Source organism: Urocitellus parryii, chromosome 7, assembly GCF_045843805.1.
Source record: "Urocitellus parryii isolate mUroPar1 chromosome 7, mUroPar1.hap1, whole genome shotgun sequence".
Taxonomy (NCBI): Eukaryota; Metazoa; Chordata; class Mammalia; order Rodentia; family Sciuridae; genus Urocitellus; species Urocitellus parryii.
Genome location: NC_135537.1, coordinates 100,871,751 through 100,884,784, shown reverse-complemented (window position 1 = coordinate 100,884,784; position 13,034 = coordinate 100,871,751). Strand labels below are relative to the sequence as shown.

The following is a 13,034-nucleotide window of genomic DNA, read 5'->3' as shown; positions in this document are numbered from 1 at the left end:
TTTTTAATATTTCATTAGTTATACATGGATGCAATATCTTTATTTTGTTTGTTTATTTTTATCTGGTGCTGAGGATCGAACCCAGTGCCTCACATGTGCTAGGTGAGCTCTCTACCACTGAACCACAACCCCAGCCCCTGCAATATTACTTTTTAACCAATAAGATCAGGGCCATACCTTGCCCATTCAGGTTGGCCACAGGTAACAACTATTATGTGTGCCACTGCCAAAATAAAAAATACCAAATGTGACATGACCAACTCGAAGAGAAAAATTTTGAGATGTAGATGAAATAGACAAATATTTCCTTATTTCCATATTCATTCAACTCCATATATGTTTAAGTCATCTGACAAATTACTTTGAAAATACCGTTTTTTAAAAGATTCACATTCCATTAATATTTTACTCAAATTCTTTAAACATGCACATTCAAACAAGGTCTTAGTTATCTTTAAAGTCATTTTCTGAGGCATCTAATCATTTTCTGTGTGATGCCATCACATATTTCCCTTGCAGTAAATTAAGCTGAAGCATTTTCCAAAATCATGCATGTACCTACTACTGAAAAAAATTCTCTCAGATCACAAGAACCTATTTAAATAGAACAGTAAAGAATTTTGTCCTATAGATCCACATTTATATAACTAAATCTCATGCTTCATTGTTTCAACTGATTTTTTTTAAAAAAGGGTTTTATAACAATATCTAACTCTGGCCTTTGTAAGTTCAAATACCAAGAACTAGTTGCCCAACTAGTTTTAAATTTCTTTGTCTTAAGAAGGGTCAAATTCAGTGATTTTTTTTTTAACCTTTACAAGGATCCAAGACTAGGATTGGCCAATATGGTTTCAGGACAAGCAGCTTTCTCTATCTGAGGCCATTTGGAAAGTGGCTGACAGCATGCCCTTATAATGTGAGAGCTTTGTTAAGACTTTAATATTAAGACTCAAAGTATTTGGGGGAACCCTTCTCTTATATTGGAGTCTAAAAATTATTTCATATCTAGATGGGAGTAAAAACTGAGGAAAATTGGCAGATCCATTCCTGAAGCTTAAAAGTAAAACATTTAACACAGAGACATACACAAAGGGATTTTTGAGTAAAAAAAAAACAAAAACAAAAACAAAAAGCAACAAGGGAGCAGTAAATGCAAAAGAAACCCAAGGCACATTCACTTTCCACCACAGCTGCATGGAGGGATACAAGACTAGCTGGCCCTCAAAGGATGGGTATAGTCTTAGAAAATGGAAAGGGGTAGACCGGTTTGTGAGCTACCAGTCCGACTTTTAGAGCCCTTCCTTCACGTGCAAGAAGTAAGGATCTGTAATATCGCACTCCTCCAGGCAGGCGGGTTCCCAGACAACATACTTACAGGGGCCAGTACCAATGCCCATGCGCCTCTGCTTTACCTCTGCTCCCCTGTCCCTGGTGCCCCCAGGATCCTTCCTCAAGAAGGTCTACCTGGCTATTCTGCATTTCCCTCTCCCCCATGCCCCCTTCACCTACAATCCTCCTTCCCTGATTCTTTTTGTAATGTCTGAATCCAAGCCAAATAGGGCAGAGGCCACGTTTTTTAACAAATTCTTATAAACTTCCCTGAGGGAGAAGTAATTAATCCTTCTTCTGAATTCTAGCAACACTTTATTTGCACCCCTTGTATGGTACTTAGCACCTCCTGTTTTGTGCTTATGGTCGGTGATGCTTAGTAACTGTAGCTGCTTCTCTTTCTCCTGCGGCCATTGGCCTTAACATAGTGCCTAGCCCCAAACAGATACTTGAGGAATATTTACTGAGTCGTGAATGGCCCTCTGTGATTCTGATCACTTCTCTACCCTAAGCCCCTGGAGGATGTTATTTAAATGAAGAGTGATTCTCCAAAGAGGAAGGGGGCCTTTAAAACATTCCCAAACTATGGGCTGGGGATGTGGCTCAAGCGGTAGCACGCTCGCCTGGCATGCGTGCGGCCCGGGTTCGATCCTCAGCATCACATACAGGCAAAGATGTTGTGTCTGCTGAGAACTAAAACATTCCCAAACTATAGTATTCTCCTTCCTCTACCCCCTCCCACCCCCCAGAGTTGCTGGGAGTCCATGTACTAGAAGGGATTGAATAGCATTTCCTGGGTAACGGGTGGGGGCAGGGGCAGCTAGCAAGACAAAGATTAAAAGTCTGCATAAAAATATTCTCTTGTCCCTGTACCGTGATGTTTTATGTTTCACTTACGTTGTAATACCATTCCAAGAACTCTGTCAATACTAAGGGGCAAGGTCCTCTCTTCCCCTTGGAAGACATTCAGACACACATTTAGACACATGACCGCTGATCAGCTTAAAAGGAATCAAGGCTTTCCACAGGGAGAGGAAGAGCTCCCACCAGCACCTTTCTTAGATAGAAAAGCAAATGCCAGAGGAACTCAAGCCCAGAGAGCCACACCAGGGGTGGCCAAGTCTGAGTGAGTTTTGCTCTAAGCCAGTGAGCAAGGCCAGGTTTCTTCTAGCACAGGAGCTGGAGGGCCTTGTGAGGGCTCTGGAGAGGAGGCTGCTTCCAAAACACTGAGAATGCTGGGTGGGTGGGTCTCCCAGATGTATGGAATGCTGACAAGACTTGCCCAACATGCTCCAGAGCAATAAATAACTACATAAACCATATAGCTCTCCTCCCTCCTCTCAACACATAGATACAAAGAAGACTATCATGGATGTCCACCTAGGAAAATGATAATTATCGTTTGGACATGCCTGATGAAGATATCCAAGTCATGTGAAAGACTGTGCAGGACCACAAGGTTAAATTTCAATGAGATGCACTTATAAGGGAAAGCTTCCATTCAAAAAATTCCTAAGAGAAGGAAGTTTCTTCCATTTGTCTTCAAATACTGTTTTAACACTGATTTCTGCCTAAATATCATGGCAAGTCAGGGAAGTTCACTGACCAGCTGGAAAAGGAGGGGGCCTGTATTTCCCACCTGCTCCACAAAGGATTTAGGGTGGTAACCTGTCCTTGTTAAAGAATAACAGATGGGATATAAACCCCTCCCAGAAAACACATATCTAAGCTCTCACCTTCTATTCTGTGTTGAGCCCTAGCTCAGCCACTGACCAGGTAAAAGATCTCACTCCAAATACACAAACAACCCTCTGAAAATTGTAGGGGATTAGAGAAATCTCATTAGTCCCTTGCACACAGAAGGCCATCGCCATGAAGATAAAGCATTGCCAGTGTTTTCTCTACCTTCGGCAAGTTTAGGATACCAATGAAGACAAACACACCCGCAAGAGCAAACCCACCAGAATAAGATGGGGGTGATAACCTCAGAAGTAAATGCTGGGGGCTGGGGTGCTCCCTGGAGAAGAGAGAAGGCACTGTGTATGGGCTGGAGGTCAGGGGGAGGGCTCAGAGCTAAGGATGAAACCAGGCCAAATCTAAATAGGCAGAGATAGGTGGGGGTGGGGAGACACCCTCAAAGGCTAGACCATGCTGGGAGCCTGGAGGTGGGCAGGGGAAGCCAGCTTCCTTAGGCAGAGGCCAAGTCAACATGTTTGTCAATAGAGGGGTGTACAGCTTATGTATCCCTCCAGGTCCTTGCTGGAGCCCAGGCCAGTGTGGGAGATGGAAAACACACCCAGTCCTTGTCCTCAAGGAACCCACATGGCCTAGCAGCTCCCAGAGGTCGAAGCTATCAAATACCATGACCTGGATAAGGAGGCTGAACAGGACACAAGGTTGTGTATAGTTACTGACGCCTCTTAAAATAGATCAAGGTTTCAGAGTGACCGATGAACTAGAGAAATGGCTTAGCAGAACAGGTGTGAGAAGCAGACAGACACAAAGACCGATTTCTACTCAGAAAAAAAAAAACCCAGCTACTCTCAAAGTTGGAGAAGTCACTTTTCAGTGTTTACAGATTTCAGCAGGTAACTGCGGTTCCTTTAACCCATTTTGTCCCATTGTCCCAGATATGGAATACCTATAAAAACTTAAATATAGCATATACCATGTAATATAATTGTATGCTCTATAATATAATTCAATTATTATAATAAGAATATAATTATATTATGACATGATAATTATCACAATATCAATATAATATATATATATATATATATATATAAGCCTTAGATTATGATTTCCAATTTACTTTAATGCACCTGTGTCAGTTTTGTTGAAATATTCACAGAATTGAAAACTCAGGACTTTACAGGTAAAACGCAGAAGCAAATGAAATCTACAAAATGTTGGTATGTGCTGAAGTTCTTCAGGACTCAAGAGGGCATTTAAAGAACATGGGACAACAGGTGCAACAGAAAAGGTTGAGCAAGATTTTGCTCATTGTATGTGGAGGGACAAGAGAGGTATTGTCTGATACCACAGGACATGAGTTAAAATTACACTGAGCTTTCAGGTAACTATCAGAAGCAGTGACTGGCCCTGGGAAAGCTATAAACAAAACAAATCTAAAAAGTTGTCTAAGATTATAGAATAATGACACTCAGAGAGCAGACAGAGGAGAGAAGAGGAAAGGAGATTGTCCTGTTTGATCATGACCTGCTTTGAGTAGGTGACATTAGCTTCAGGTCTCTATATTCCTTTTATGCTTTGTTTCAATTTTTATTCTGAAAAGTTCCAAGTCTTATTCAATAGTAGACAAAGTGTAATAAAACTACCATATCTCCATTACCCGAGCTTCTCATTCAAACATAATCAACATTTTGCTAATACTGTTTCATTTTATCCATGTTTAAAAAAAAATGTTTTTTAAGTAGTCTCAAACATCCTGTCATCCAGATGAAACTTCTGAGGTTTCAATAGTTCTATGATTTTACAGTTCAGGAAATCATTTGTGCAACAGTATGACTGGCACATATACTGTATCCTCTCAACTGCCCAAAAGTTTAAACAAAGGAGACCAACTTAAACACTGACTGGAAACAGTCAATTCAAATTGATACTTAATTGTCAAGCAAGAAAAAGGTCCATATATTCCATGTGGACATATTCACTGAGTACCCACTATATGTCAAGCACAGCTCCAGCCTTGGGAGATATGAGAGAGAGAGAGAGAGAGAGAGAGGGGGGGGGGGGAGAGGGGGGAGAGAGAGAGAGGGGGAGAGAGAGAATCAATCTTATTGAGGCTTCTGCATTGTTAAGTTCTTCTGAAGTCAGAGACCCATTCTAACATGCATCACAACCTAGTTTTAGAGAGGAGTTTCAGTTTCTATTCCCCTTCAACTGGCACATTGAGTCATCTTCTTTTTAGAACTGGCATTCAGAAGTCTCTTGCCATGCCAGTGGTAGAGTTACCTCTCTGTTTCTCTAAGCTTGTAATAACTGCTGTTAATAGTTATAATCCAATGACTACTGTTAATGTTATAATCCAATTAGTAATAAATATGTCCCTAATTTAAATGATTTTCATAATCTATACACATGTATAGTTCATAAATATTTTCTGAACATTGTAAAACAAATAAGAATTTAAATAAAGGCAAAAAAATAAATATCCATGAAAGTTCTAATATTTCTATCCTGTACCCTAATAGATGGTCTAGCTGTCCCCATAGGGTGAACATTTCCCCATTCTGAGAAGTATCTGACAGTGTGCCATGCACTCCTTGTGGCCTCTGTTGATCACCTGCCCGGCTGGAGTCACTGTCCATTTCCTCCTATGAGTGACAATATACAAAACAGCTAACTGCAGAGCTTGCCACATTTGAGAGGCAGAACCACAGAATCTGTCAAAAGAAACTCATATGCAGGGGGAAGACAAAGATTCAACATCATCCAGTGACCAAGAGAGACATGCTGGAGAGGGCAAGCACTGCTGGTGACTGTCTCAGGTCATATTTAAGAAGCCAAATGGACTGGGCTGGCTGTTGTGGTAGAAGGAGAATCTAAGCCATGGGAGCCACACTGGACTCAGAGTCTAGCCTCATCTGAGGAGGTCTGTCCTGGATACCCCACAGCTTCAGACCCTACCCCAAAGGCCAAGGATCCTCACCTTTCCTGAGTTCTAGAGAAGTCTTGCCATCACCAGCAAGAGAAAAAGGAGATGAAAACAGACCGGTGCAACGTTACAGGCAACCTATAAGGCGGGGCTGCTCAGCCACACCCTCTGGACTCCTGTTCCATGCTTCATGAGGTGCGGGGCTGGACTGCTGAGCAGACTAGGTCCCTGCCCACTGCACATGCTGGAACACCTAGGCACAATGTGCATGACTGCCCTACAGAAAGAACAAAGATCTATTTGACCATTTCATTAGTGGCACAGAAATGTGGTACAGTTTTAAAATAGAAATACCAGGTAAATGAAGACTATAGTACAGTTATGTAAGATTATCTAGAATTTGACACCAATCTCTCCTCCCACATCCTGCAAAGCCCACAGCCACCTGCTTCTAACATAAGTGAAACAAAACAGAAAGAAATCCCTCAGAGGTACTCCTAAGCTCAAAGTTTACACCCATGAAGACACAGGTTTTGGTCTTGAGATTTTTCAATTACTTGATCTTAACTATAAGATCTAAGCTATGCATAAAATAGAATAGACAAACCTGCAACATTAGATGACAAGAACATATATTCTTGTCAGGAGCCATTTCTATGGGGCTCTCTGAATGTTTCCTAGTCCGAATCAAACATCAGATAATATGACATAATTAAGAGCACTAAGGTGCTATGTTAAAAGTTCCTGAAAACACAGAAATGACAATGACTAGGTCTCCTGCATGCTCAAGTCTTAAGAGTGTGGCTGGGGTGCCTATGTGAAGAAGCAAGAAACACACACAGGAAAAGGCACATGAAGGATAGAGACAGGGATGCTATTCAAAATATTTAATAACCAATATGGCCAGACATTAACCAATCAGAAAAGACTCAGGCCACTGCTCAGACCAGAAGCTCTGTAAGGCAGTGGATGAGTCCTTTGGTTTCTGAATTAGGGGTGGAGCTCTCTGGGGCAGCAGGAGTTTTCTAAACTAGCATGGGAATAATGCAACATCTTCTCCACCTGCAAGGCTGCTGATGCCTTCCGGCTGAATGAATGTCATTGAGCCTCAGGTTACAGTGAGTGATGGAGTATGAGAAAGGGCAGAGTTACTCCAGGAGTGACTCTAAAGAGCAGGGTTCTGAGGAATAGGGTTAGGACGAGGAATGGCATTCCAGATGGGCCAAGGTAGATACACAGGGGGTCTGTTCTGGATACTCCACAGCTTCAGTCCCTACCAGGACACAGGACGGCCACTGGGGCATTGAGACAGTTCACATACAGTCTTGGGGCACAGCCCTGTGCCACCAGCTTATTTTCTATAAATCACAGTACACAATGATTTGGTAAAGGTAGGGCAAATAGCAGGTTGAAGCCAAGCTGTAAAAAGTCCCAGGAAATAAAGACGTGGGGCCTTACAGAGAAGGGCCCTAACCGTTTCTGCTCCAGAGGGATACAACCAGACCTCTGCTCCAGAAAAAGTAGTCACTGTTCCTCCTGCCATGTTTAACTAAAGGCTTTCACTGTCTAACCCAGAGGTGACAGGCTCCAGACTAGATGAGCAGTCTTCAGAGTGACCTGGCAATAGTGTGTAAGTATTGGGCAATATTGTACAGAGAATGGGCTAGAATAAGCAGAACCTGCTGACTTGATGGGATTTCAGAACATAAGTCAAGGACAGTAGTGAGGGCCAGCCATTCCCCAAACAGGCAAAGGGCCCAGGAACAAAACTCCTGTGTGTGTCATGGCCAGAGGCAAAGACAGGTTGTGTAACCTTGGCTGAGTCACCTCTTCTCCCTGCACCATAATTACTGCATTGAAAAGATGGTGAGTTGGGCTGCTTCAGAGCTTGGGGTTGCTCTGCAGAGCCTCCAAGGCAGCAAGGGAAAACAGAAGATACAACCATATCTATGTGATCTGTGATCCCACCCATACTCAGCCTCCCCATTTCAACCACAGCAGATCTGTTCTTATTTATTTCACATCTTGAAGTCCCACCTAAAATTTCACTGGGAAAAACAGACTCATAATCACTAGTGATGCTACTGTGCCCTTTGAGCCCTCAAAATTCACAATTCTCTTGTCTATGACAAGTTTTCGATATGATCTAGAACATGTGGAGAAGTCTGTTTCCAGTAAAAGGGCCCAAAGAAAAGCAGCAGAAAGCAAACCTATGTTTTCATGGAGAGGCCAACCTCCTACACAGTGGCATTATTCCACCATCTGTGGTAAGCCTGGGTTCCCGTGCGCACTTGGAATGTGCTCTTTTCCTCCGGTATACCTGATGCAGTAATCATGTGTCCTGACTGTTCTCCAGGCTTCCAAGACCAAGTTCAAGGGCAGACAAAGCCATTTACACTTTAATTCTCTAAAAAGCAAATGATATCATCAAGCACCGAACCAAGCTGAATGAATCAAAATTTGTTGTCTCTTTCAGCACTGTGGTGGTACAAAGGGAAAATTCATGGAAGATTGTAAACAAGATGGAGAAAAAAATAAGGAGCAATGATACAGAAAAAGGAGACTCAGCACAGTCCTGCTTTGCCACCAGCTGAATAACTTGGAACTTTCCAGCCTCTGCTGCACTGAGAATCCTTCTAGCTCTCAAGGGTCAGCAAAGCCAAGCAACCAGGGCACAGGCCCTGAAGTCAGACTGTCTAGGTTCAAATCCTGGAATAGTCAACTTAGCCTCTGCACCTGTTTCTTTAACTTTTGTAAAGTATGGATAAGAAAGAGTAGGACCTACCTCACAAGGTCATTGGGGGACTAATGAGTTAACATACCTGAAGCACGAAGAACAGTGTCTTGATCTGTGTGTGAGAACAGTGCCTTGATCTGTCTGTCACCCCTGTGATCCCTGAGCCTTGGCCCTGTTCTGGCTGCGGCCACCACTCTTGTGGCTGCCAGAGCCCTGTTTCACAGTTGACAGTTGTGCCTTGAGAGTGAAACCAGTCCCTGCTGCAACTTTCTCTTGATGACATATAGGGTTTTCTGACTTAGTGGATATGGGTATTTCTTCCACAACAAACCTCAGGGGAAAGTGCCAATTTCTACAGTAGACAAAAATGTGCAAACAGACAGATAAGACATTCAGCATACGTCCCACTCAGAATGAGGAAATGGTCTAAAAGGTAACCCACATCTCCTACTCTGTTGCCCCAACTCCTTCCAATTTATCTTTCCAAACCATGAAAACCTTATTTCAACAGTTTTTCATTAGAACCCAAAAGTCCATTGAAACCCATACATTAATAAAACAATTTTCAAATCATTGTCAATTTCAAGAGATTTAAAGCAGAACCTGATTTAATTTTTTTAAAAAACTAACAAATATTGGTAAACTGCCTTGAAAAAAATAGCTGTTCCTCAATATCCAGCAAGGAGAAGTAAATAAATTAAAGCATATTCCATAAAGTATACAATGCTGTCATCTTTGAAACTCATTTTTTAAAAATAGTACATAACAACATGAGGGAAGAGTTCACAATGTAACTTTGGTTATTAAAATTAAATTGCAAAAATTTTTATCTTTGATTAACAATGTATGCTTTAAGTTTTTAAAAAATTGTTAAGGAAAAAAAACAAGAGAAATACACTAAATGTTATAATAGTACTTCATCTCTAGAAGACCTTTTTATTTTTTTTTACTTCCCCAAATTTCTATCATAAGCATCCATTACTTTTATAATAATAAAAAATAAATAAGTACAACTGGGGAGGGCAAAATGGCTTTAGATAAATTTCAAAGTGTTTATTTAAAACTTGAAGACCAGCAAATAATTCTTGAAGAAATTACCCAGGCCACCAGTTTTGAAATCATAGATTTAGGAATCAGCAAATACATTTGGAGGCAGATGTCACAGGGGCACAGAGCCCTTTCCTACCTCCAGGTGAGTTTCTGTCCAAGGGTGACATTTAGCCAGCCACACATCAAGAAAGAAGCCATCATATTTCATCCCCCACTTCTTGATTCCTCTAAGGTTACAACTGACTGAATACTGTTAAGAACTTGCACATGACAGGATATCAAGAGCTGGGGAAAATTAACATAACTCACTCTGCCATGACTATCTCTTCTGCCATTACATATCACCCTAGGATTAAACAAACTAAAATTTCCTAGGAGTTGACATTCAGCATCTTATAGACACAACAGTCTCAGAGCTGCTATTACAAACACTGGTAAAACTGCCTCTGCCTTCTAGTTCACCCCACATTCAGTTGCTACTTCAGGGCTTTAAAGTTCTCAGAAGCCCCTGGAAGAACTAACATGTACCCAACCATGGGCAGCTTCAGATCAGCTTTGTTCACTGAAAATTACTCTTCAGGCAAAATTACTCATCATCCAAACAAGACTGTCCATAAAACATTGCTAATGGATTCTAACATAACAGAGTTTGGTTATAAGAGACAGTGAATGCAAAGGAATAATGGATATCTGTTTTAAAATGCAAAGTTGCTCAATAACTTCAACTGATCTTGGAAACTAATGCTCCTTTGAAGTTACAAATATAAACTTTGAAATTAATAGTATTCCTACAGACTTGCCCTTTCCCGAGAGGAAATTTAGGAGAGAAGAGAAATCTCCAGCTATAAATGAACCCGATCTTTTCCCAGGCTCCTCCCCTAGACACACAGCCATATTCCACAACACTGTCACATCAAAACTAAAGATGCTGGAAGACTTAGACGCAAAGTAAAACACTGTGGCATGCTGATACATTTTGAGTTACCCCGAACTTGACTCAGAAGCAAACAGGTAGCTATAAAAACTGTACCATTATGGTATAAATAGATGGCCTTTCCCTACCTGCATTTGTCACATATCACTTCTTAAATGTCAAAAATTAAAAATCCCAGAGATTTCTTTTGAGTCAGGCTGCCTACAATAATAATAAAAATCCTGCCAAAATATGAATAACAGAGACAGGAAGGAAACATGTCAAAATGCTTATAATTATGAGGGAATGGTGATTTTTTTTAAATCTTCTATATTTACAGTAAATTTAGAAAACAGAAGTTTTTAATATGCATAACTTATTTTGAGAGGAGAGGTATAAGTTATACTACTTTGAAAGATTTTCCCTTTTCCAGTCATAGAATTTTAGCTCTTTCATGAAATTTTAGTCTAATGCAGTCTTTTCATAAATGAGGAGTTGGTTTCAGGGTAGGAAAGGATTTTCCCAATTGAGCCAAAACAAGAAGGAATGTCTCCCAAGACCTGGTCCTGTGTTTTCCACTGTATCATCCTGCCCTTTCATGCTCCAAAATGATGGGTTCCTTTTAGTTCGACCTTCTCAAGCCCATGGCATTGCAGATCATTAACTCAAAGTTAAGTTCTGGGCAACGTCCACCTGAAAGAAGTTTTTGGTAGATTTTTTGCTTGTTTGTGTTAAGTCAACACTTGGTTTCTTTGGAATAATCACAGGTTAAGTTGTGAAAGGTGTGTCAGAAACTGCAATTTAACCAGTTTCTCTCAAATTAATCAAAGGTCAATAACTAAATGGTACTGATTGATAGTTGGAGTATTTTGGATATTAATGCATCAAGATGCAGCTTAAAAGTCTTAACCAGGGCACTTGAAGGGCACTTTTATAATGGCTATTCTTAATTAGGCTCCATAACCTTGAGCGTGGGTGGAGTGCGGATAGGGTTTGCAAGCCCTGACATTCAATGCTGATTAGTTGGAGTCTGTCTCTAGATTCTAATCCACGCCTTCATTCAAGTCATCTACCAAAGCTGACCCTCTATGCTATAAAGTGATAGAGATCATCTTTTGTTGCCTAATTAAAAAAAAAAAAAAGGCCAGAGTGCCTTAAATCAATGATTCTATCACGGCTATGTACACTCCTCTGGAGACACCGCGAGAATTTCTACATATGGCAACCTGCTTTTGATGCTGCCTCTGACCCTTCAGAGAGCATTCCGCGCAGGGGCCATCATCACACTCAGGCGCCGGTCCAGTCTAGCTCCCAGCGTGGTCCTAGCGCGCCCTACAGACCCTGCCCCAGGGGCACAAGGGATGCCTGCGGCCGAGAGAACACGGTCCCGGATCGGGTAGTGCCACCTCCACGCACCTGGGCTGGGCCTCCTACTGTGGGCCGGGCCGGTCCCCGCCGCCACGCCAACAAGGGGCCGGTCTCGCAGCACACGTCCCTCGGATACGCGGTGCACCAGCCCCGCGCCCGCGCCACCAGCGGGAAGCCGCGAGCTGGCAACTCGGGCTCCAGCACAGGAAGCGGCGGTGAGAGGGGCGGCCTGGGAGCTCGGGCTGCCCTGGGAAGCGAGGCCGCAGAGCAGAGACCGGAAAGAGGAGCATCTACTGGAGTGGCGAGCTGTTCTCGCGTCCCCACTGCGCACTGCCTCTGAGGATCAGCCCGGGGGTGCAACCTCAGCCCCGCGCCTCCACCGAGACCCCGCACCGCAGCGGGAGCAGCTGAGGCTCCACGCGGCGGGCGCACTCACCTCCTCCGCTACCCGGGCCGCTCCGCCGGCTGTCACTGCAGTCCACTCCCAGCCCAGCGCTGAGTCCTGGTGCTATTTAAAGAGTCTCCGCCGCCACTGCCCACTGGCTGAGCCCCCCCCCGCCCCCCCCCCCCCCCCGCTGCCAAGGCCGAACTAGGCGGCTGTAAGTGCGTGTGCCGCGCCCGTCCCGCCCCGCCTTGCAAGCCCTGACCCATCCTCCAGGCTCCGCCCCCCCCCCCCCCGCTGGGCGCGTGCTTTGCTAGCGGGTGGCGGGCAAAAGCGGCTGAAGTCACCCGAACTACCCTCCGGTTTCACAATGAAATCTGAGGAAGGGCAAAGGGTAAATCGTAGTGCCCCAGCCCCAAAGGCCCGGAGACTGGGAGTCTGCGATGCCTTGAGTTGGGAGACATCTTTTTGCACCTTGCACTTTCAGCCACCTGCCCCACTGACTTCTTGTAGTCCCCGGGGTTCTGCTCTGCGGATGTCTGGTGGTCCAAGAGTTTCCCTTTCCGTTTTTCTTTGGCACAGACTTATGTGACCCCTTTTAGCAGGATTTCACCACCGTCCCCACCCTGAGTTT

At 43.3% G+C, this 13,034-nt stretch overlaps 1 protein-coding gene across 5 annotated transcripts in view; it reads right to left on the bottom strand.

Annotated features, from left to right (window-relative positions):
• LOC144255741 (long-chain-fatty-acid--CoA ligase 1-like) overlaps positions 1–12,546 on the bottom strand; it is a 57,724-nt gene extending 45,178 nt beyond the window's left edge. For 4 of the 5 annotated variants that reach the window (XR_013343909.1, XM_077800564.1, XM_077800563.1 and 1 more), the window contains exon 1: positions 12,455–12,546. The gene's annotated coding sequence lies outside the window, so the exon portion shown is untranslated. Of the gene's footprint in view, positions 1–6,004; positions 6,026–12,454 lie in introns of those variants that run through there. The other variant, XM_077800566.1, reaches the window with a different exon arrangement.
• Between the last annotated feature and the right edge of the window lie 488 nt (positions 12,547–13,034).